The sequence below is a fragment of the Rhincodon typus genome, chromosome 33, assembly GCF_021869965.1.
Source record: "Rhincodon typus isolate 14 chromosome 33, sRhiTyp1.1, whole genome shotgun sequence".
NCBI classification, from domain to species: domain Eukaryota; kingdom Metazoa; phylum Chordata; class Chondrichthyes; order Orectolobiformes; family Rhincodontidae; genus Rhincodon; species Rhincodon typus.
This window is the reverse complement of record NC_063364.1, coordinates 10,723,700-10,748,979: the sequence shown is the minus strand read 5'-3', so window position 1 is coordinate 10,748,979 and position 25,280 is coordinate 10,723,700. Positions and strand designations below refer to the sequence as shown.

Genomic DNA, 25,280 nt, shown 5'->3' with positions numbered 1-25,280 from the left:
CGTGTAAGTGCGCATGATAATTCTTGCAGTCTTCCGGTGCTGATTTCGTGATGTTACCCACTGAACAAGAAGTGGATTTCCATCAGAGAAATGTTATCTTAAAACAACACGTCAAATCTTTCGTGGGAAAGGTTACGAAAGGTGCTAACAGGCTTGAATTCTAATCGGTTCCTATTTGGGTAGGAGCCGGTGCAGGCAACAGGCTGGAGATGCGCCGGGGGCAATAACTCTTTGTTCTTTTGTGAATTATTTTATTTCAGGCCAGTTTCCTTCACTTAAAAAGTTTGAAAATCACCGCGTTTCTAGACTGACACGGCAGATTCTAAACGCAGTATGATTTCTGATCAATATTATTGTGGGACCCCTGTGCTGTTTGGGAGCGAATTCTTGCACTCTGGAGTTTTAGAAATCAACATTACAGGGTACGGTCCGTTACATGTGGGACTTGAAGAACCAAGACTGTGTAGCCCAGCGGTGCGAATATTACCAATGTGCATCAAAACGCTTTACCTAAGCCGTTATTGCTATGATAGCACTCACAGCTAGTTATTACATGTTGGCAACATCTTGAGAAGAATCGTGACCACAGTCCTGTAGCTGTTACTGCGTATGCCAATATTTAAGCTTCAATACGCAAGGAGGCTATATAGAAACGAGAAACCGTACGAAAGCGGTCACTTTTGCGCATAAACCACACTCAAAACAGCTTCTGACTAATACAAATGTCAGTACGCCAACCCATCAGTTCGTGGTGGTAGCGTTAGTGGCGCTAACAGGTAGTGTTGTCAGATACAATGCGCAGCTAGCACACTGACAGTGCCGATACAGCCAAACATAGGGTCTGACACACAGAAGATCTCATTCTCATCAAATTCTCATGGACTTACATCTAGAATTTTCCTCTCGAAACAGTTGGTTTTACAATGTTAGGGAAGCGCAACTTTCCGCTAACATTAGCCATTTGGGGGCGCAATCGGGATGGGGGGAAGGACAGCATGTTCGGAAGATCGAGCAGTTTGCACTGGAACGAAGTTATACTGGATCAAATGCAAGGAGCAAGCAATTATGCAACAGTGCGCTGTTACTGTCTTCGGGCTGATATTTCCGAATTCAAACCCAACCTACCTGACAGTGTACCCTAACCATTACCATCAACATCCAGCGTGGTGCAGAGGTAGTTCCCCTGCCTCTAAGGTTGTATTTCCGGATTCAAGTCCTATCTGTCGCAGTGGGTTATCAAAAAATGCCCGAACGGGTTGCTCCCTCAGTATCAGAGTATTGAGGTGCGAGAACGTTGCCCTACCTCCAGTCTATACCGACACATTCCAATATTCTAATTTGGGATACAAATACGACAGATGAACTGAACTGTTGAGATGACGAGTCTATTTGCTGCAAATCCCACAATGCCCTCATAAGGTGCCAAACAAACAAACAAACAGTCAAAGATTAACTTAGTATTTAGTGAATACGACGCAGGGAAGTATGAATGGAAATCACTTGGCAGGTTGGAAATGTAGTGGAGACTTAACAAATCCTACAATGCGCTACATCGTTTGGTTCCGTGATTCTGAAAAAGAGTCCAGCAGTCAACGAAAAGAAAATGTCATTGATGTGCGGTACTTAATCATTTACAGATATTAATTGACTTCTCAATTCAACATTTTTAGACATCTCCTTCATACTCTTCTGCCCATGAAATTTGACTCAACTGTTAGATGCTTGCCCTTGCTTCAGAGTTCAAGTTCTGCACCGGGACTTGAGGATATGATTTAAGACCATGCCCCAGAGAACCGTCGAAGACAAGTTTTGTTAGAGAATGTTCTTTCGAATTACAAATTGGTCTGAATCGCTATCTGCCTACCGGGTGGATGTAAAGAAAAATCCCATTCACTATTTGAAGATGAGCAGGGAGTGTTTTTTTTTCTCCCCGGTGACCAGGTCAACATGCGGCCTTACGCCAAATCGGATGAACCGGCCATTCGTCTTATTTGCTGTTTCCGGGATATTGCTGCGCACAAATTGGGCATTAGAATTGTCCTCATAACAAGTCATTGCGCTTAACCGAGTAATTAATTGACTATAAAAACTGTCCGAGCCATACCAAGAATCAGTACAAGATATTTGCATTTTTTTTTATTGAGTTAGCATTTAAGTGGGCCGTATGGAATCTAACAATGGCAGGTTGCAAAGTTGCTGATAAGAATAAAATAGTATCTTTGTTTCCCTCTAGACTCAAAGAATGAGATTGCCCTTGTACCTCAAATACCAGTCAGTACCCTTGTACCAGTCAGTGCCTGGACAAGATGATTTCTGGCTGAATTGTGTGTTTTGTACTGTAACGCAATGTAAACGCTTCAACTAGGAGAGGGCTCTGTGCACGCTCTATAATTACTTTAATGTGACGTTGTAGCCCAAAGCTTTCACATTCCCTGAGGGAATAAGGAATTCCTTGTCCATCAAGTCTGGGTAGCATCAAAGTTTGTATTGAGGCACGGGATAGTTGCGTATCTATATAAACTATGCTATTTTAAGTCCATTTCGGATCAGAAACATGTTCAATATGCACAACTTCTTTATCAATACATCATATATTACATCTCATATTAACAATGTACTCCAAAACTGTACTAGCGTGAACATATGCATCATGCATAAGGACATGTCAGGCATTAGCTGTGCCAAATGTAATGTTTCGGGTCATTGCGAACATTAACTTTGTCAATCTCTCTACCGATGCTGCCTGACCAACTGTGTATTTCAGTAATTTCTACTGTGTTTCAGATTTCCAGCAACGACAGTATTTTATTTTCGTGTTATTGTTTCCGATTCGTAGATTTTGTTTTAAAGTTTGCCATCATTTTCCGTCTCAACTTGCAGACGTATTTTTTTGTTTGGGGAAGCGAAAATAAATGGTTCTTCATCAGGTATTTAAAAAAAAATCAATTTAGTTTCAATGGCCAAGTTGTTAAATCCACTTCACTCTAGATTAGAATCTGATGTGTGAAGTCCAAAGAGTATCAAACTACTCGCCGGTATTTGGAATTAGCTCAGCTACTTCGCAGCCCTACGCTTGAATTAGGTCAATGCCTAGTCCAAAACATACTGCTGGCTTCATGTGGGTGCACACTGAAACCTGATCCCATTGATCTGAATAAAAACCAAAAGAACTGCGGATGCTGTAAATCAGAAACAAAAACAAAGTTGCTGGAAAAACTCAGCAGGTCTGGCAGCATCTGTGGAGGAGAAAACAGAGTTAACGTTTCGGGTCCGGTGACCCTTCCTCAGGGACCCGAAACGTCTGTTTTCTCCTCCACAGATGCTGCCAGACCTGCTGAGCTTTTCCAGCAACTTTGTTTTTGTTCCCATTGATCTGAAAGTGATTCTATGATGGCAATAAAAATATATTGCATTGTTCCACATTTTGTTGTTAATTTCTAATACTTAAGTCACATTACTTAAGTTTACCGATGTCTCCAGTAGTCCCATTCACAGGAGTATGACATTCACATGCCATCTGTAGTGTTGCCTGGAAAGCAACTCTCGCCTCCCGTACTGTTGAAAACGACGCATGAAACAGCACAAGCAGTAGTTTGCAGCAACGCCGAGTGTCAGGTATAGAGCATTTTATAGTTTCACACTTCAACAGTAGATCTCGAAGTGTAATACAAAATTTATTCGCTACACTTTACTTCGAAAGGATAAGGGAAGGAAAACAAAGTGCGAAATATTTACTGAACTCCCCATCCACCCCCTCCCCTTTGCAGAAGACATTCCATGATTATAAAATTAGCAAAATAAATTGTGTGAATGCTTCGTGACCTGCTGGTATCGCGACAGAAACATCACAATGCTATGCCGCAATGAATCTCTGCCAAGACTTTGGAGATGCTCTCCAGACATTAGTCCTTTAAATCTGCAGTGATTCAGAAGTTATTCACTCGATGTTCAATTATCTGAATGTGAACTTTCATTGTCAGAGTTCTTTCGGAAATTAGGAACGCGAACTTTTCCTGTGCACTTTCTTATATTAATGCCAGGGCAAGACACTCTTCCGCACTTCTCATTCATTGGCTCTTCTTAATGTTATCGATTGAATAAAGGTATATTGCTTCGTGGTTATATAATTCTGAAAATGCAGTTTAACTCCTGCAAGACTGTGGTTCCAGTGGATGTCAACAACGATGTGCCAATATTAGTCAGAGTCAAAGCCAATCAGCATTCGTTTTAATTATTAGAGGTCCAAATCACAAAACTGAGCAAACTATACTTTGTAAATATACATCTCCTTTATAACTGTCATAACATTGCCATTTGTTATGGTGGCAAGCGCCCCGTACTAGTGAAACTTGAACGAACATGGACAGTTTTCACAGAAACATCCACAAAATCGGGGAATGAGATTTCGCCAAAGTGATGGAAGTACAGGAATCCCATATTATGAAATCGTAATTTTCTTTATTGAGGCATTGTAAATCACACTTCTCCTTTGATAACTATAGCATTACACATTCTCGATCATAATTTACCTTTATTTAACAAAAAAAAGTATTACGTATTAAAACATTATTTGGCTTATTTAACCATGCTTAATTGGCAGCTTTGAAAATAGCTTGTGCCATTTAAATAGTACATTTTGAGTTGCATCTTACTTTTCTGAGGTTACAAAATGGAACCAGTTTTTTTTTCACAACAGTCCTGATGGTGTAAATTACGCACTCAGGAGAAGGAGGTATAACTCGTACAGACACACTAAGAATCTGCATTGCATTAACCGTTCTCAGCTGTGTTAGTGATAAGGATGTTACAATTGGACATTGGAGGGAAGGATTTCATTATTAATTGCTATTCAAGGGCGCATGTGTGGACGCCGGGTGACGGCTTCGTCTGGTGTGATAGCTCCCGAGGTTACCTGGAATGTCAACCAACCTCCTTCAGGCCCAGGTTTGAATTCTGGCCACTGGGTGAAATGATGAGGGAAACGTGATGGTCACAGAGTCATATCCCTACTACAATGCCTTCAATGGTGGAAACAATTAGCGAGTGACGGAGGTTCAAAACCTATCGCTGTTTTCGTCCCGAAACCATTAATGTTTGCACCGCAACACACTTCATATGCGAGCCTCTTAGGCACAGTCCTCTGAAAAGTATAGACAATCACTTCTAGGGTTACTATGTGTGCACTATAATACCGAGAAGATAACTGAAGCTGCAAAATAATTTATGCAAAAACGTCAAGAGGATGATTGACAGTTTAAGGGTATTCACCTCTCACTCAATTAAAATATGTACGTTTTTCACATGATTTATTTTGCAGTAACTACCTCTTCTACCAACTTGTCAGCTTTTTTTAAAAGAGTGCCCGTATTATGCAACAGCTTACTGTTATGCTGTGGTAGTCTTTTCCTCAAGTACATTTCACTGATTTTTTTAAATGGAGTGCTTTTAGACGGTACTTTTGCAACCAGACGGTTAACTTTGAAAAGTCCAAATTTGCGCAGCTTAGGTGGATTGGCCATGATAAGTTGGCCATAGTATTCTGGGATGTGCAGGCTACCTGGATTAGCCATGGTAAATGTAGAGATTCGGGGATAGAAAGGGTTTTGGTCGGATGCTTTTCGGGGGGTTGCTTTGGACTCGATGGGCCGAAAGGCTGTAGGGATTCCATGATGCTATGAAAGTTGGGAAATGGACGCTCCAGCACTCAGCGGAATATTTGTGCACTGATTTTAATTTTCTTTTATTCATGCGTGGAGAGTCGTTGGCTGTGCCAGCATTTCTTGCCCATCCCTAGTTGCTCTTGAGAAGGTGGTGGTGAGCTGCCTTCTTGAACCGCTGCAGTCCATGTGACGTAGGTTAATCCACCATGCCGTTAGAGAGGAAATTAAAGTTTTATGTATGAACCTAACGACAAAAACACCAATGAAAGTTGCACTAAAATGGGTATTTATTTCATATATAGGTGTCACTGTTTTGTCCATTCCTGGCAACACTTGATGCTAAACTTGCTTTTTGTCCCCTCTGCTGTTTGTTGCACCAGACCTTGAGAATATCGAAAGGCAAGCCTTCATCTCGAGTTGGCATATATTTGCAGGTTTCGTTTTCGCAAAACAAAAGGAAATTTGTTCGTCAATTAATGTGCTACGATGTCTCCGCACCCGTCGTTCAAAGAGTTCAGGCACCAAATGGACGCCATGAACAGACCAGTAAGTAAAGGAAGTCGGGCAACATAGAATCCATATAGAAATAACACTATACAAAGACTGCGCATTTCACTCGTTTTATTAAACAACCCTTCTTTAATAAGTTATTTAACTGAAGTGAAATAAAAGATCGATGAAAATGGGAGCGATAGAAAACATTTCGATAAAAGCGGGAGATAGAAAACGTTGCATTTAAATAAAACGCCTTTCAGGATTGCAAAGCAAGCAAATCAGCACAATTTGATTTTATGTCCTGCACGGAATACTTTGAAAGGGAAACAAAATTGTCAGTGCAAACATTCGCTTTCAATTTAATTTGTGCAGTTAACTAAGTTCTTTGTACAACTTTTGAGGATATGGTGACAGGGCAGACAGTACGATTGGGCATTCGAGTGCGGGGCAGTTGAGAGATGCAAGGCAACAAATGAGAACCACTTATTTAGTCAACAAACATTCCCCCTCCCCCCACTCCCTCCACCCCCTTCACGTCACCCTCAATTGCCACATGTTCAAGCAAGTTTGCGGGTTCTGTGCTTCAGCGATTCCTCGAGGCTGGTAGTATCTCCACCAGGTACCGGGGACATGGAGACAGACTAGGGCTGTGATCTGAGATCTGTGCCACGACAGAGAGCTGTAACAATATAAGTCTGTTGGACATGCCGGCTGGGTTGTCAGTTTTAATTTGTGCATGACCTAGTGGCCGAAAAATGGGATAGAAGTGGCAGAAAGTGGGACTGAAGGCTAGTATTATTGCTTTGACAGCTTCACTCATCTAGAAGTAACGCAAAATGCAATTTATATTTATACTCCCTGACCTTCTGCTCCAAAAGGAAAGTATCTAATGAAGGGGCATGAAGGCAGGGTAGAAGCAGACTTAAGTTCAGTTGGAATTTGTCTACATTGTTATTCTTCAACTGTTTAATTACAGACGAAATGTAAATCAAACACCGAAGAAGACAACGGAGTCTGGAGTCTTGTCTTTGTTACTTTTTTGGGAGGGGGTGGGTGTGAGGTGGAGGGAATGGGCTTGGGTAGAACAGGAAGGAATAGGGAGTCCCAGGGACGTTTTGTAGGATGTCTGCGGAAACTCTATTAAATGGGAAAAAAAAATCAAGAAACACTCCCGACGTTTGTTTTTTTTCCCTCCTCTCGAGACCCAGTCACTGAACTGTGTTGACTTTTCACCGTGCACCATTGGCCAAATATTAGATATTCTGGAAGAACGCCAAGGACAGGCCTGGGTTCACACCAAAGTAAACACCATCATGTCTTCCAGCTTCGTACACACTGAATGCGATTTGCAAGATATGTGTTTGCTGCCATCATATCTCTCTCTCTCTCTCTCCTTATTTTTTCTTCCTTTTAATCCACAGACCCGTGCTTCTGCTGGTCCTATAATCCTGTGGCATGTGCTGATGACATCACATGATGTCCATTGCCGGCAACATCTAGTTCCCTGCAACTGTCATTTAATGTTGCAAGCAAATGAAAAATGACTGTGAGACTCACTGGCTCCCAGAAGTGACCTTGAGTATTATTAGAATGACCTCCCATCGGTTTGACCAGAAGACCTTTGATATCTGCATGAAGAAAATATACGAGTGAGCTGCCTGGTCTACCGATAGAAAGGACAATGATCAGCGAGAATAGCACAAAGCTGAAGCTAAGTTGCAGCTCATGGCCTGCCAACATTGAAAAGTGATCGCTATACATAACGTGAATCACTGTATCCATTGCTCTGAGAATTGTGTTTTTTTTTAATGCAAATCTTTATGTATATATATAAAAGCATTAATTTAAAAGGCCCCATGCTTGCATAGGATACACACACACACATAGAGAAATATTTCTCGGGCCCCTGTCAGTTGGAAATGAATCTGACAGTCAATAGAGTTCCACTCCTCCCAACGCGCATTCTATTACAGACTTTCTCAAGCCATAGTCAGGAAGAAAACTGTAAGGGAAGTCACATGTTTTGAATGGTTGGTTCATTGAGTAGACCAAAGCTTTTCTTGATCAAAAATCATAAGTCGAATTCTTTGATGTAATCAGCTTTTCACGTAGTCTCTTCCTTCCCGAAGCAAACTCTAAATACTACTCTGCTCTAATCAGCTCACACACTGTAAGCACTTTCCACGACTAATACGATATCCTGAAAACAAATTACTGAAGACTGATTACGGGAGGGAAGGTTAGCTCTACTGCTGTACTTTCACCCACTGCGTCGTTCATCTCTCTCCGTCAGTCTCTTCCTCCCTTCTCCGCATTTCATGCGATTTTTAAAAAGTGTCCCCTCCCTCTTTTCCAGATTCCAACCCCTTTCTTCCTCTTTAAATAGTTTTTCCTCGTGTTTCTTGACTTTTCCTTGGTTTCTTTGCCTTATGCACCATTGCGCCAACCTGAAGCACACATTACTTTATGTTTGCATTTTGAGGGTATTAATGAACTGTCTCTCGTCGATTGTTCTCCCTCCGCTGTGCATCCTGATAGTAACAATAGATAGTGGATGTGATCTCATGTGCAGTTGGGGTTTGTTCACAAGCGCAGACATCCCTACCCCAAAAATGGCACCAGCAAAGTTCTCAACTGCAAGGCCAATCCCGCCATTGTTCAAATAAAAGCAGCCATTTCGTTGATTCAGCCAGGGGCTAACAATTCACCATATCTGGTATTATTACAAAATCAGAGGGCCCACCTTGTCAGTGCAACACAACACATAGGGTCCACACCTACTTACAATTATAGCTACATATATGAAGCTGCGTACCACATGCAAACATTTGCAGCAGTGAAGGGTCTCTCTCTTCACCCCCTCCCCACCTCCCACCATCACCTCGGCATCCTACGTCATCCCACCCCCACCCTCCCCAATCCGTCTGTCAATATTAGGCAAGCTGTTCACTTTCAATCCATCTTGAAATTAATACGGATATTGTCATGTGCAGATTGTGACCGTGGGATACTTTGAGTTGAGCTAGTGCCTTTTCCCCTACGTGCGTTGGTCAACATGATAAAATGTTTCCTTTCGAAATGGAACGGTACTGCATCGAGATTGTAGCGTGCTGAATTACTTATGTTACAAAGTTGGAAAGAGAGATCTTTCAAAGGCAGCAGATTCAATCCAATCAAATAATATTGTGATCTTCGAACAGTCCTTCTGTGACAATATAGAACCCTATTTAAATAAACACATGGGAAGCAGTAGATCTGCCTTTCTTTCGTATCATAGCTGCTTTTTCATTGTGTATATTGTTCATTGTTCACATTCATTGTGTATATGGTTCATACTGAGCATATAAGAAAAATATAGGATGGTAAAATGCACACCCTTTAACATCACCGAAAAAGCAAGGATTGTGCAGACTGGCCATTATAGTTTGGAAATTACATTATTCGAAAGTCACCAAATACTTAAAAGGGTTAAGCAAGAAGAGCAAGGACATGTATTTCACAATCATTGGGATCAAAGCAATGCTACTTCTCTGCTTCGGTTGTTAGGAAAACTTTCAACAAAGAGGCTTGTTAACACCTTAAGGTTCACCTTGTCCCCTACCGTTAATCTGTCACAAATCGGTAGAATGGGATCCATAGAAAGTGGCTTTAAAACTATATTTTTGTGTGTCTTAGCGATCATTCATCACGTGCCATATATTTACAAACGGAGGTAAAAGTAATTTCTCACGTTAAACCAGCAAACAATATGTACACGAGGACAACTCTCCCATAATGTAGAGTTGCAACAACTTTCTTGCTTTATTTTTACGAGTATTCCCTGCGGGTGATTACAAAAAAAAAGCACCCGCAGATATAAATTGAACTAAAATGTGCTTGACCGAAGGGTGGACATCGCAGGAATGCTTGGTTGAGCACAGTCATCCCTTTCTGCATTATAATGTGTGATCTGGGAAACCTATCAATTTATTTCTGTGCACTTTGAACAGAGCGAAGGCTTTGCTCAGTCAAGGCGAAGGTGACAAACCTTTTGGGGTAACAGAATGTATGATTCGCTTCTTTTCCATTAGACTATGGGTCAGAAAGACTGTCGATAATGGATGCTCCCAGTGAGCGATTAAAACAGGTTCCAAGAGGGCATTGAATGACTATTTAAATAGAAACAATGTACAAGGTTTGGGGGAAGCCAGTTTAACACTAAATCAAAATGCTCAGAGGGCTGGCACAGACACGATGGACAGAATAACCTCCGTGTACCGTTACAATCCCGCGACTCTGCGAATAAAAAAAAACAAAATTAGTTAAATCTAGAGGTCAGTACAGCTGTCACCATGTGTTTAACGAACAAAAGGACAAGACACATTACTGGAGGACAGCACAACTTTTGTATCAATGAATTCACTTTCTGTGGATTTTTCGTTCACTGATCCAGAACAGCTAATCCCCCTCTGCCGAGAACATTCTCTCTCCTAAGTTTTCTCTCACCCCCCACCCCAACCCCCATCAATAAAATGAAACCTGCTTTCAGCAACTAATTGGGTCGGTTATTGTCTGTGTTGAATGTTTTTCGTCAGGACCTGAGTAAAGACGGGATTTCTGGAACTCTATTGCATGCTTCCCAAACAGTGTTAGACAATATCTGTTAACATTACACAGGAATCAAAGCTCAGAAAATATATTCATTCATTTTTATTCAGATTTGATGACAGTGAAAATGCCAGATTGGAATAGCAGACGTGGTTATAAGTCGTGACTGCTTTTGCGGACCCTATACTTGCACTGAAGACTGATTCCAATGCTTATTGCTTTATTTCAATCCTATTCGCTTGTATTCAATTGAGCATTCAATGCAAGCATAAAATACAACATCAACCGACAGATTGTGTGTGTTTTTCATTTAATAAATACAACCAGCGCCTTCGACACTACCTGTGTGGGAATGCTGTCAAGCATGAACAAAAATGACAATTTTTCCGAATAAGTGGATCTATGCTAACTTTCAGAATAGAATTGCTTTATTTTGGTTACCTACTGGGAGACAATAACCTTCGTCTTTTAAAATGCGGAGAGACGAGCAGTGAGCCCCCATCCAAGGTTCTAACTGTAAAATTATATACTCCAGATTACAGTCTCACCGACTCTCACACTCGACTGCCCGTACTCAGTGTATATTTTAAATTCAAACAAATTGAAACATTTTCCTTAATTTGGGGTTTATCAGACATGGTTTATTACAGAATCGAAGGAGTTTTTTTTTGTCTAATTCACGGGTTAGCAGACGTCCCCTTTCACCAAAAACTAGAAGTAGTTCAAGGTGATTGATGATAATGCTTGCTCTGGCTGAGATTTATTGCAGTGACTTGTTAGCATGGAGACGTAAGGTAACATCAGTGGGAAGCCTGGGAGGAAGTTCTAGAGGACAGAAGTTGAATTAAAGACCCGTGCCTTTTACCTAATTCTGTATGGAGTTTACACCCACTGAAAGGTCATTTTACAATGCACCCTAATACAGCTCTAAAACCTTAAGCTCCTGCTAGTTCTTGTAATAACTGGTAATGAAAATGTCATATGTTATCAATAGATATTTGACACAAATATTTATTGAGAGCATATGCAGACCGTAATCCTTATCGTTATCCATATTCTATACTCAGTATGGTCTTAAAGTCAGACTTATGATCGAAAGTTGTATCTTTATTTCAACAGAGAATCAAAAGCAATCATTATTATGGCATCTCTTTCCAAGTATACCGCATTTTTCTTTACTGATCTGAAGGAAGGTCCCTGGATTCGAAACATTAACTTCGCTTTTTTTTTTCCCAGAGATACTGTCAGACCTGCTGAGTTTCTCCAGCAATTTGCTTTTATTTCGCATTTTTAATACTGTTCTGATGTACGATTTACACTTTGTATTTAATCCGTGAAAAATGCACCCGGAAACGTCAACAGTTTTGTTGGAAGTTACATAAGCCACCCTGAACAGGAATTCCTGAGGCAAACTCAATTATTACCGTGCAAATAATCAATGAGAATGCCCATCTCTTGGCCCTAATAATAGATCAAAGAAATATAAATTTATTTTAAATTGCACATTAGGATGTCGCGGCTGTAAAATCTCTGACAGAGCCCAAACATGGGTAAGGTGCAAATGACCAACTGCACTGCATCTCCATCAAATCTTTGCATCCTCTTTAGCAAACTTGACAAAATAGAAGAAATATGACATGTGAATTATTAAACAGAGCCCATTTGACTTTTAACCCCGCTGTTTTCAGGAAGCTAAATTTCCGGTATATTTATCTTGATACATATTGCAAGGGCTGTGGGCCATTGAGTTGAAGAAAAATCAGCGGCAAAACGAAGAGCCGGGCTCGAGCGAAGGTCTGCATGAGAAACGGGTCATTTGTCAGAGAAAAAAAAGTCAATAAATTAGATAGAATGATGGATAAAAAGGCTCCAAATGGATGCGAAGGACAGCAGACAGCGGGGTCTGGCTTAGTGAAACCCACCCAGGAGCAACTAACCTTTTCGATATGGACTGGCTCAATTAGCAGCGCGAGAGCATTTGGAGAGTTACCTACTTTCTAACAGGTGTTACCTTGTAATAAGGATTCTAGTTTGACTATCATATAAGATAATTCAGGAACTTCTATCACGAATGAAATATTCTGCCATAATACCAATTTACACGTTCCTTCTGTTTTCTAACGATTTAATGTCCAATTTTGGGTTGGATATGATGAATCGCACATTATTCCTCACGAAATAATGGCATCCAACCGAAATGTTTAAAGGTCCAGAGTTGACATGAATTAATTGGCGCATATCATATTGTCCCCGTCTAAATAATGTTCAAAATTTACTTCATCACAAACGATGTTTTTTTTGATCTCACAGAAGTTAATTTCTGATTAAGTTGTTCTGCTGTGTAATCTGTCTCAGTCGTTACATTGTGTATTACCACTACGTAGTCTGATAGAAGTTGTGAGTTTATGTATGCATTTGCACTGTGGTACAGGTATATAAACAATTCTTTCCTTTAATGTGCACCATCAAAATGAGCAATCTTTCACTTTATACAGGTATGTACGAGTCCAAGCTGTATGGAAATCATATTTACGAGTATGACAATATTTCTGTTCAAATTTTCAAGTAAATTGACTTATCAGCTTGCTGTTTGATTTCAGACTGTTTGACTGCAAACCAGATCAGGTACTTGTTGGCCAGGTGTGTCAGTCATCAGAATGCTTGGATTTGTTTAATTTTTTTAATAGTCCGGAAGACGTGGGCAAAATAGATATTTCTACAATATTACTGACAATCATTAAGAAACAGTTTCACTATTTGTGAGGCGAAAGTTAGCGAATGGACACTCAACGGAAAGGAAAATCCTGGGTAATTGAATAAACCAAAATCTGGGTGATAGAGCAGTCAAAAGTGGCCGCGATGACAGGAGAGCTATGAGGCAAGTGATGGATACTATTGTCCTAATTTGACCCTCCATTAACACCAGTTCTCAGCAGCTGTATTATGTCAGAAATTCCCATCGACATACAGAGGTTGTCACTGATTTTCTCAGCTCTCCCAGTCTTCGCTGCAGCGCTCAATCCTATCTCAAATAAATGGGTGGAGAATATGACCCAAAACTGCTCTCCAATCTGAGCAGCCCTATTACCGCCTCCAAAATGCATTGTTGTGCAGGTGCCAGTAATTTGGTCCTTATCTCTAAAATGTTTATGCAGCTCCGTCCATTAATACTGGAAATGTTATTAATATTAATTAACAAATAAAACGAACCATTTTGGGCCCAGTGAATAGCTCATCTTCTAATTGGACTTAAAGGAAGAAAAAAGTTGACCTACTAGTGACAGACACAGGTTTGAGGGTGACATTTCATTGTGTAGCACCATGTGAAAGAAATAAAAAGAGACCCGTCAATTTAATGCAAGGACCAAAAGTGCATATTGTTGCTAAGAGACGGGGATGCCGCTGAACTTCCATCAGAAGCTCTGCTCCGACCTTATGCAAATAGAACTGAAAATTCTTTGTGGATGGCAGCGATTTCCACCCACCATGTCAGGAATACCTGGCAGAGGCTTTTATTCAAATGTTCAGTAAAAACACACAAGATGTGACAAAGCATGACACATTCAGCTCTGGAGAGAGAGAGAGAGAGGGAGAGTCAGAAAGGAAAGAGAGAGAGAGAGAGACAGAGAGAGCCTCACCATCCAAAATGCCATCAATCCAACATCCACAGCTGTCATTTTCTCCCCCTTCAGCCGCATAGAAGATTGGTCCAAAATAGTAAAGTGTCTCTCCTTACATCCTAAAAGGTCTATTAAGGCACATTAATTTAAGTAACTAAGCAAACTACTGCAATGCACATAAACGCAACGGGAACGGAATCTGAGAAACGGTCAGATCATATCATTTTAATGTCCTTCCGAAATTATCTACACTGAAAAACAAGCAGAGTAACCCCATTAACATAAATGAAGTAGAAATGTACAATTTAAGAAACCTTTCCGAGATTGGTTATCACTACATTTGAAATTGCAAGCAAATGAAGTTCAAAAATATCATTCTTGAGGAACCTGCCTCACGATAGTGTGGGATTGAATGAACAATATTGATAAACAAACGGATTTTGTTTGAATATTAATTCATGTAACATATAATATTGAGCATTTAATTCTATCAAAAAACAATACTATTACAAGTGGTGTACATTAACCAGTGTTGCTGCCTATGTAGATCAGTTGTGTGGTTATTATCTTCCTATAAAGGTAAATTGCACAGTTTTATCCTGTATAAAAGCAAGATCTGTATTCACTTGGAAATGATACTCATAGACGAATGGAGAAAATTAAACTTTATGAAATCCAGAATGCCAGTTAGATGCACGTCGAATAGTTTGTCCCGAATATTTTCTAACGAACACGTACTTAAACATAATTTTTAATGTATTTTAGAATTATCGGGAAGCGCTCACATTTGAGCAAATGCACTTATTTTGTTTTATATCAATTGTAAGTGAAAATTTAATTATTTAATTTTAAAAGAAATAAGTCTCAAAAGCGACATATGATGATCTGTATTGGGGTTTGTAATGGGTGATCGATGGCGTTTTAGCAGTTATTCAAATTTCAATGGAATCTAGTTAGTCAACAACAACAATAAAGGCTCTGAAACCACTTGAAGATTTTCTTAAAGTCTCGTTCCATGAACATGCTCGTTAAGATTTTTTAAAATAAACAATCTACTGAATTGACTATGTCTAAACAGCACTTTTCAAATTACGCTCGCGTTCCCTTTCCCAGTACACGCGTTTTCTAAGAAAATACCCCCACTCGAAAAATGTGTCTAACAAGGTGAGCAAGTTCGAATAGACTGGAATCTCAGAGGTCAGGTGCTCTGCTGCTAAACTGGATGAAAGCAGTTAATAATCAAAGTTACTTCGCACACTTCATCAAATTAAGACAGTGAAGAAAAATAGATTTAGCCCAATAATTCGAATAAACTTAAAAAGAAGCCAATGAAATTGTGTAAAGAATCAAAAGGATGAATTTTCCTGCAGCAAACAAACTGCAGACAACGCTTTTTGTCGTAGCAACATTAACCATTCTACCATCTTTTGATGAAAGAAAATGCAACAAATTTTAAACTTAGTTTACACCAGTCGACTTTCAGAAGTACTCAAGTTTGAGTCTGTAGACTATCTATTCTTTAAAAAAATAGAGATTGCGAGCTGTGTAGTAATCTACTTCATTTTTTCCAGCACTTTCCAGCTCACTTTCCCCTCCTTCACATGAATCTTAAATAATACATTGGCACCCCTTTGAAAAAAAAACACGTTGTGGTTTCGTGTGTTTATAGTTTAACACAAACGAAGTTCGCCTCACGTGGAAATGCAGTAAATTCCGCAAGAAAACTCACTCACTCCGCGGTGGATGTAAAAGTTGAAACAAGGAACGGAGTTGGATAAATGGCAAGTGAAAATTGTACCCTCGAAGTTATCTTGAGGTTAAAAAAGGGCCATTATGTTTTCAATATTTGAGGCTAAAATCAGAATTGTCCCACTTTATTTTACAATACTATCTAAAACAAGCAGTAAATTACCTTGAAATTGCTACTGAAATCGGGGTGAAATTTCCAAATAGCAAGCCAATTTTCATAATGTGTGCAATAAGCTATATATTTCAACAACCTCGGCGTATATGCAGGAGACGTTTTAATGGGGAATTCAGTAGATGCTGCGAATATTAATAGGATTTGTGGTTACCCCGTTTCCGGCAGCAGCTCATGGGGCAACTGGCAGTAATACAAGTGAACGTGTGGAGGGCCCGGACTAAAATGGTCAGTGCTCTTGTCTTACCCACCTTTTCAAACCAACCCAGGTGTTTCAGTACGGGTTTAGTTCAGGAAATCAAGTTCAACGATTAGCCATGACCAATGTCCTCCTTCCAACCCAAACAAGACTCGCCCAAGGCTCCAGCATTAGAAATGTTCAACAGCGATCACCGGGAGCCCTTCATGATCTCCTTTGCAGGTCGATGTCATTAGGAGCCTCTTAAACGCGAACCCTGAAGCCAAATTTTGTTTGCTCGCCACCATCACTTGCCAACCGCCCCCACCTCACCCCCCTCACCTTGTGGTCGTATTTAGGTAACCTGCGGGCGACTGTAGCCAAGGGCAGTGACCATTGAAGTCAGATACATTACAACCACCCCAGGATTGCACATCGATTGTCTACTTCATGGAGACAGTCCCCCTAATTTAACCCAGCAAGGGTTTTTGGAAATTGATACCAGGTCAGGCTGTCAGAAGCTTCCTATGGTGAAAGTTGTTGCTGACGGTATGGGACCGAGCAATGAAAGAACAACCGTTAGATACATCTTTCTTAACCGATTACCTGCCAATTTAAGGTCAGTGTTAACAAGTCCAAATCAAGCAGGAACATTGTAGAATTTCGTGCCAAGTAGCAGTGGAGCAACACAGGATGTATTTGTTGTATACCAGAGCCATGCTGGTAAAAATGGTGCAATCTACTTCATTCAGAGCCTGATACCATCAATTTCAGTTTCAGAATGGAGAAATGTATCAATTTACTCCGGCCCTGATGCTTTTCTTTCCAAGCTGACTTAATATTAAATATACAGATAAAGTCTTTTTTTAACAATGGTCGGGAGAAAAAAAAATGAAGATCTCACAAATGTTCGTTAAGCCTGACGAATAGATTCTCTTCTACATTGATGGCAATAGGGCAGAAGGAACCAAATGGAAATCCTTCTCAACAGTATGCACTCGAATTGCTTTTTGCAGTTAGTTTGCATAATGCATTGAGGCTGCCATAATTATATTTCACAGGGCGCCACTTCTTCTCGAGATAAATGTGGGCTAACAAAATACAGCATTTCCGCATAATCACGAGTTTAAAGACGGATACAGATATGATTGTCTGTTTCATAGACTCGCTGATTGAACTATTATTAACTACATTTCAAATGTAAATGTACACAATAGCCCATCAACAACTAGCGTCCCATACGAAGGCTCGAGGGAATAATGCAGGACTGTTGATTGGGTTTTACCTATACCTGATACACGCGATCGCCAGCCCTGATTCCGTCATAGCAGAGAGCTCACAGAGCGAAACATTCACAGGTTGCCTCACCAGCGCTCAGTCCAAAACGAGCCATCTACAGAATAATGAAGTAGCCAGTTCTATCTAGTGCTCCCATTAAGGCTGGGAGAGTTCTGATGAAAAGGTTGCACTGGTGGGATAAAGCTATTATTCCACACCTTTTGTACAGTTCTAGATCTCTTCCTTTATTTTTGCATAATGACATACTTTTTTTTTCAACGTCAAACATATAAAAATGCTAATGCATTTGGGGTACCGGATAGAGAATAAACGTGTGCCCAGAGAAGTAATGTGCACTGAACCATGCCAAAACACTCTTACCCTTCTGTAATTAATATATTCATCACAAGAATAGAATTTTAATGTATAGCTATTGATTTCGGAGTAGAATATTCCATTCATATATTTAACTGTAATAGTAAAACGCATAGACTATGAATTAAATATTAATAAAGAAACAAGACAATCTTCTAAGGTTAAAACAATATAACCAGTGTCATTGCTGATTTACATGTGGAATGGGAGCATAAATCAAACTGATGTCATGACTTCATTGAATAAAGACAGGACTAAGCACCACATACGATTTTATGGTTTTATATTAATGACAGGACTTAAGTACAGTTAAATCATATTCCATGAAGATTTCCGGTTAATACAAACTATAACTATTGTGGATGTGATTACTTCTAAAACTCTGCCCTGGTAATAATTATAGTGCCCTGAAGTCTGTTAGGTTTTTTTTAATAGCGAAAATCAGAATGGATGGCTACACGGTGGACTGTGTTATAAACAATCGGTACACTATGTAACGCTCTCTCTGTCATTGCGATATAAATTCTTGTCCACTCGAAGCAACTCAGTCCTGCATCCACGTGCAACTGATTCCATAGCCAACCTTGGCTAAGAAAAGTCAAGGGGCGTAACATCAGAAGATAATAAATTTACTCACATGTCACTTCCTCCTAAACAGGTTAGATTATCAGGGCTCTCTATATGCATACGGGTCTGGTTCAGGCGACTGATTACTGAGCCGATACATTTTCTGAGACTTAATTTCATTGCCACAGGACTGATGAACTACAGTTTGTTAACAGCACAACGTAACCTCAATTGTGTCTATTGATGTTCAGTTGCATTGCACCACTTGATCAACGTGGCAATATTCTGACCAGTTAGCCAGTAACTAGGGACGCGCAGGAAACTTCTTGATGCACTCATTGTCTATACGCTGTAGAGAGGTAATCATCAAGAAGTTTTGCATTTTATAGATTTTTTTCTTTTTCTCGCCAAGTTATCCGATAGGTCAGTTGTTATCAGAAGCCAAATCACCTTTTGCATTCTCGGTACTCAATGTGACACGTCGTTTGACTGATAACGCTGTGTACTGCCATCTAGGTACAGTAATTTACACACAGATCTGGTGTTTGTTTTTCGATATTTTTTCATGACAAAAATGTTTGAAAGGCTCCAGGAGATCCAGAAGTTCACCGGGAAAACATATTTATCAGCCTAAGTACACACCGCTCAGAGAAGGCGCCATGGCATATATAATATTGACGTATGAGTCAGTGTGGACAGGGTGCAAAGTCGTACCAAGGTGAACAAAGGGGCAGGTATAGACCTGACACAGTCAAATAGGTCAACAAGTGTTGATAGACACAATTATAGCATTAGCTATTAGTAATTTTGATAATAATTAGGAGATAAAAGTGAAATGACAACAAGTCTAATCAGACTTTACCCACCTGAAGATAGGTATGAAGTATTTTAATGAGGTTCTGGTTCTGTTTTTTGGCTGCCTTTGTATTTGCATTTTCACATTATGAATCAAAGAACTACATTTGGTAGATACGACAAGTTGCTAAAAGCAAAAAAGGTCAGTGGGGATATGTGAGGGCAAGGGCATGGGTATGGTTTTCGCTAAGTTAAAGCAGCATAGAAACATGATTAAAATCAAAGTCTAACAATATAACAATTCAATTGACTTTTGAGTTCAATTGCGTCTTATATGTGATTCATACATAGACATATACAACTACAAATCACTCATGAATAGGTCAATTGAACCAAAAATATGGTCAGCCTTTTATGTTTTATATGGAATTACAACTGATGACACATGTGAACAGTAGCACAGTAATATTGGCAACTATTGGAAAGACAGATTTCATTAACAGAATTTTATTTATGATAATAGGAGCTGAAAAAAGCAGGAGGAATGTATTTGCTACATAATGCTTAAAGGAAATTTGACTGTAAGCCAGTAAAGTGGTTTCTCTCTCTCATTATTTGTTCACTTATGCCTGCCTGTAACAGTTACAATGGTTCCACAAGAATCAGCGATGAAGATTGTGTCTTTCTAATAGGGACTGATGGGCATTATCCAAATTTAGTTTTAAAAGTCGTGCCCTCCTACTACCTGGAGAAAAAGAGCTGCTATTGCAGATTAGAGTCAGCACATAAAATGCTGAATTTTTAATTGACTGTGCCAACAGAACATCAATGGAACCTCCTTCAAAAGGAACATTCATTAAGATTTTGTAAGATTGATCACCAGAAGAATGTACCAGAAAGGTAAAGTTGCCATAATCCCACTGGACTACAGGCTGGTCTTTCGTCAGACAGTGACAATTAATGGTGGTTTAAGTTGAGGGTCACAACACCTCAGACAAGAAGAGAGGTTGAGAAGAAGGGCCTTGCATGGTAACCTCAGCAAATACAGGAATTGGACCCATACTGTTGATATCACTTTGCTTTGCAAACCAGTCACCCAGCCAACTTGAGTTTCTCATAAAGCTAGATTTGGCATAAGCAAGAACACCAGATGAGCGTCAGGAAATATAGCAAAAATAAAGAGACAGAGACAAAAAAATACTGAGACAGAATCTGCAATAAATGTCACAAACCTTTGCATTTGAATGCAGAAGACCTCTTTCATAGTCATGTTCAAAATATTGCATATTTTCCAAACATCATTTCTAAGAGCAAATAATACTATTCAACTGGACGGTGCTGATCTTGCCTAGTTCCATTCTTACCTATCTAATTATGGAGAGATAATCACAACAAATCATTTCTTTCTCCAGCGTCATGTTCCCCAAACATCTATTCTTAGTCCTCTGCTATTTCTCATCTGTGCCATCATCTGATATATAACTGCCAATACCTACCTCTACCTCAACACTATCTTTCTTTTACTGTGATAAAGTGTCAGATTGCATATCTAATGACCTGAGTGAAGAAGCAGAAATTGCCCCCAACCAAGTATTGGGAAGACTGAAGTCATTATTTTAATGTCCCACTCTGCACTCCATTCTGTGGCTACAAAATGCCTCTGTCTCCCTTTCAACTGTCTGAACCTAAACAAAACATTTTGTACTTTAGTGTCATTTGATGCCAAATGAGTTTCTAGTCAATATTCAGGTATCACCGTAATTGCTTATTTTCAGGTATTTAATTTCACCAAGATTTGTCCATGTTTCACATAATCTCTCCCACATTCAAGCTACCTTTTTTATTTATTCATGAGATGTAAACATCACAGCATTTATTGCCCATCCCTAGTTGCCCTTGAGAAGACAGTAGTGAGCTGCCTTCTTGGACCATTACAGTTCATTTGTTATAGGTGGACTCACAATGCCATTAAGGAGGGACTTCCAGTATCCACAATACTGCAGGAACAGTGATATATTTCTAAGTTAGGATAGTTCCAAGTTTGTCTTAGAAGGGATACTGTAGCTGCTGGTGTTCCCATGTATCTGGTGTCCTTGTTCTTCTCGATGATAGTGACCACTGATTGGAAGGTCTCAGGAGCTTTGGAGAATTTCTGCAGCGCATCTTGTAGATGGCACCCACTGCCTATCATATTTGAAAATTTGACCTAATTCCTTCTTATTTTGTATCATATTTTGTTTCATCTTTTTCCCGTGTAGTGCCTTGGGATATTTTATGGCTTTAAACGTACTGTATAAATATAAGTTGTTGTTGCATCATCTTTTAACATTTTCTTGGAAGTAAATAACTATTTGCCAACAAAGCAAAATATTAGCAACTGAGTATATAACTGTTAATCCTGAATCATCCTGATAGCTTATTTAATCTACCAATCATGGATAAAACTGAATATCTAAACGAGAAATGTGCATTTCTCACAAACCTCATTTCAATAAATTAATTCCCCTGACATATGAAATCTGTAAGAACATAAGAAATAGGAAAATGAAAATGCCATACGATGTCTCAATCCAGCTTGGTCCATTCAGCAAGCTCATGAATTGACTGACTGTGGTCCACTCTCCTGCCTGATTCCCTTAAATTTTGATTCCCCCTTAGCTCAAAAATCTGTCTATCGCAGGTTTCAAGTTATTCAATGTCTAAGCATCCACAGGACTCTGAGGTAGAAAACTAAAAAAATTTAAGACCTTCTGAGAGAACAACTTCCTTCTCATCTTTATGTTAAATTAATCTAAACTTCTGCCTTCTTACTTCTAGATTCCTCCACTTGAGGAACATCCTTTCAGTATCTGTCAAGACCCCCATTTAACTAGTTCAATCAGCACATGTCATATGTTGTACTGCTCCAATATCAAACCATTACAAGGTTCTTGTGGTGCAGTGATAGTATCCCTACATCTGAGCCAGGAGGCCTAGGTCGATGTCCCATGTCTAGAGGTGTATAATAGCATTTCTGAATGGGTTAATCAGGAAGATGTTTATGTATCTTCTCCTTCCCTGGTGACCAGGCATTTGGGCCGAGTCTGTGTCTCCCTCTAGCTCTCTTCAAACACTTAGGCATAGATAAAGACACTGTTTTAATCATCAAAGTTAGCCTAATGCGGTTTTGATGTTTTACCATAATTACGTTCAAAGAAGATTCAATATCTTCTCTGGCTTTTGGCGCTGTCAGTTCTCAAATGTTTTCAGTAATGGAGAGCAGGAAGTGTGACAGAGGAGGAGCAGGTCTTACATAGAGCAAGAACAGCTAATCTTGCTGTCAAATACAAAAAAAAACTGCATGAGTAATGCATCCCCAACTCCACGACATTGTACTGTTGATTAGACTAAGATATGAGGTAGATCTTAATGTATTCTTGGAATTTTGTCTGAAGATTAAGTAAGTATTTGATCATGACCCTCTGGCTCGTTTAGCCCATTTCACACAGTAGTGATATCACAAGATGTACACTCTCCTGGCAAAGAAAAACTAACTTAACAACAACACTGGTCAATATGGGGCAAAACATTTGAGGCATTCCTCACCTACTCATCTCGGTGTTCAAACCATTCCAAGTGATCTCTCTGCCCAGAATGCGTATGTTTTTTAAGAGTTGATATCTATATAAACCAGGAACATGTTCAGAAGTTGCTTGAAGGAATTAGCTCCTGTAACATGAGACATACTGTTCAGATGAAGATCCATTGTCCACATTAAACATAGATTTTTCCCTATACAACTAGAACTCTGGTTCTCCATAACATACTTAGGGGAAACAACTTGTCCACTGGAACTCAATCTATTCTCTGCATCACCTTCGAAATCTCAATCAGCTTACCATTGCATCTCACCAACTCTTTTAGCCTTGGCATTTCCGATATTTAATTGGTGTAAATTACAGTAAGCCCACTTTCAAATCCAAATTGTACATAGTGCATGAAACACCCACCCTAACTAGCTTAATCCAAAACTGACCCACATGCTTTGCTATTACTTGACTGTGCTGCCAGTGTACGTTACCCTTCAATAGGCATCTTACCTATTTTCTTAAATTTTATATCTTACTTTTAATTCTGTTTCTTTTCAGTGTTTTCTAGTCATAAAATAATAGAGCAACTGAAAATAATTAGAAATACTTTTAAATTGTACAAGAGGTTTCCATTTTCCTTGTTACTAGTTCTACGCCTGGTTTTTATTTTACTGTTGATTTCTGAATCACAACTATCGCCTTTGTTGTTAAATAATATTCCCTTTCTCAGCCCTTTCTTCTGGGGGACACTGCTTTACCCTGTCACTAAAATTAGGGAAATAAAAAGGATTCCGGGATCTATTTAGCCAGTTGAGGATCATTTTTACTTTTCCTTGTGATATTCAGAGCTTGACATATTATGGTAGTAGAGCAAAGTAGGCCAAAACAGATGAGACAAAGCTTACCAAGCATTATAACTAATTTTCCAAGGACAACATTTACTGGACAGTTCAGTATAGGGATATGATAATATGGCCTGCTTTGAACTGAATAGTCAGTAGGGAGACGCAAAGCATAGCAAAGATCTTTAATTTTCTCCTACCTTCAACTTTCTCTTCCCGCAAAGAAATCTGTACAAGATTGGAATTTTCTGGTCTATTCTTGAAGGACTTCAAGTCATACCTTTCTATATCTTATGGGTCGAAAAGATCCTGAATTGAGTTCTGAACAACGTTTTAGTTCAGGTAGTTGAGCTAAATGTTGATGAATCTGTTAATGGCCATGGCATGACACTTTAAGGAATGCACATAAAAGGGAACTGTTGATACAAAATCACGGCTCACACATCTATTCTATTCTGGACCAAGGTTCAGAATGGTAAAGACTGAATTAGCAGGAGTAAAGTGGAAAGAGATATACAATAGCTTTGAAGTTTGTGAACTGTATGGAGAACAATTATAGATTTCTAGGGTTTATGATTTTAAGAACAGCAGTAGCATGTTCATCCCCTCCAGTAAATTAGATCCCCTTTCCAGTTACCAACTTCAATCCTTGTAACTTGAGATACCACTTACTTATAACAATCTGGCAAATTCAGTTTTGAAGATTTCAATTGATCAGACCTCCAGTCAGTTAGCTAAAATAGTAGAATAGACCCTGTACATGGCTTATCTTAATGAACTGAAAACAAAGTAATTTTGATTGCAAATACCATGCTATTGAGGTATAGTATAAATGCCATTTCAGGAACTGGTCAAATTAAGAATATAACAAGAAGCTTTCTACACCAGTGAAGCTTGACCCTTGTGTCTTATTCATAATCGAGCTACCTTGTGAATCATTACTGAATGATTTTCATCTTTTGTACTCATCTGGTCATTTTGTAAAACATTTTTCCATACATATTTGATCTTTTGAACTTATGTGTTAAATTTCTTCTTCTGTTCTCTGTTTGAATGCAGGTCTGACCCACAGTGTCACAATAGAACACAGAGATGGGTCTTGAATCTACCACAGCCAGAACAGAGATCAAACCACATTCTCTTGACACCAGTTTGATCCAAACCAACTATCCAATACCCAAGATTGTGAGTTGCTGTCGCAACATGAATGTTGCACTTTGGAGCAATAAATAGTGATGACAGAAGTCCTAAATTTCCTTCTATTACATGATTGCTCAGGAATCTCTCCCATTTGGACCACCAATGATGCATGCAAGAAGGATTTGCAGATTGCTGCTCAAACTTGTTTGATTGCATTGCATTGAATCCTTGGTTATCAAGTCTTGATGTGGGA

At 39.4% G+C, this 25,280-nt stretch overlaps 2 long non-coding RNA genes across 2 annotated transcripts in view; one reads left to right on the top strand and one right to left on the bottom strand.

Moving 5' to 3' along the window:
* LOC109927372 overlaps positions 1–10,010 on the top strand; it is a 29,057-nt gene extending 19,047 nt beyond the window's left edge. The window contains exons 2-3 of the long non-coding RNA XR_002260295.2: positions 6,041–6,206; positions 7,577–10,010. This is a non-coding gene — a long non-coding RNA (uncharacterized LOC109927372). The remainder of the gene's footprint in view (positions 1–6,040; positions 6,207–7,576) is intronic.
* Positions 9,933–19,022, bottom strand: LOC125486822. Its single transcript, XR_007265452.1, has 2 exons — positions 18,752–19,022; positions 9,933–10,430 (listed from the first exon to the last, which is right to left on the bottom strand). It is a non-coding gene; the product is annotated as an uncharacterized LOC125486822 (long non-coding RNA).
* Positions 19,023–25,280: the final 6,258 nt, after the last annotated feature.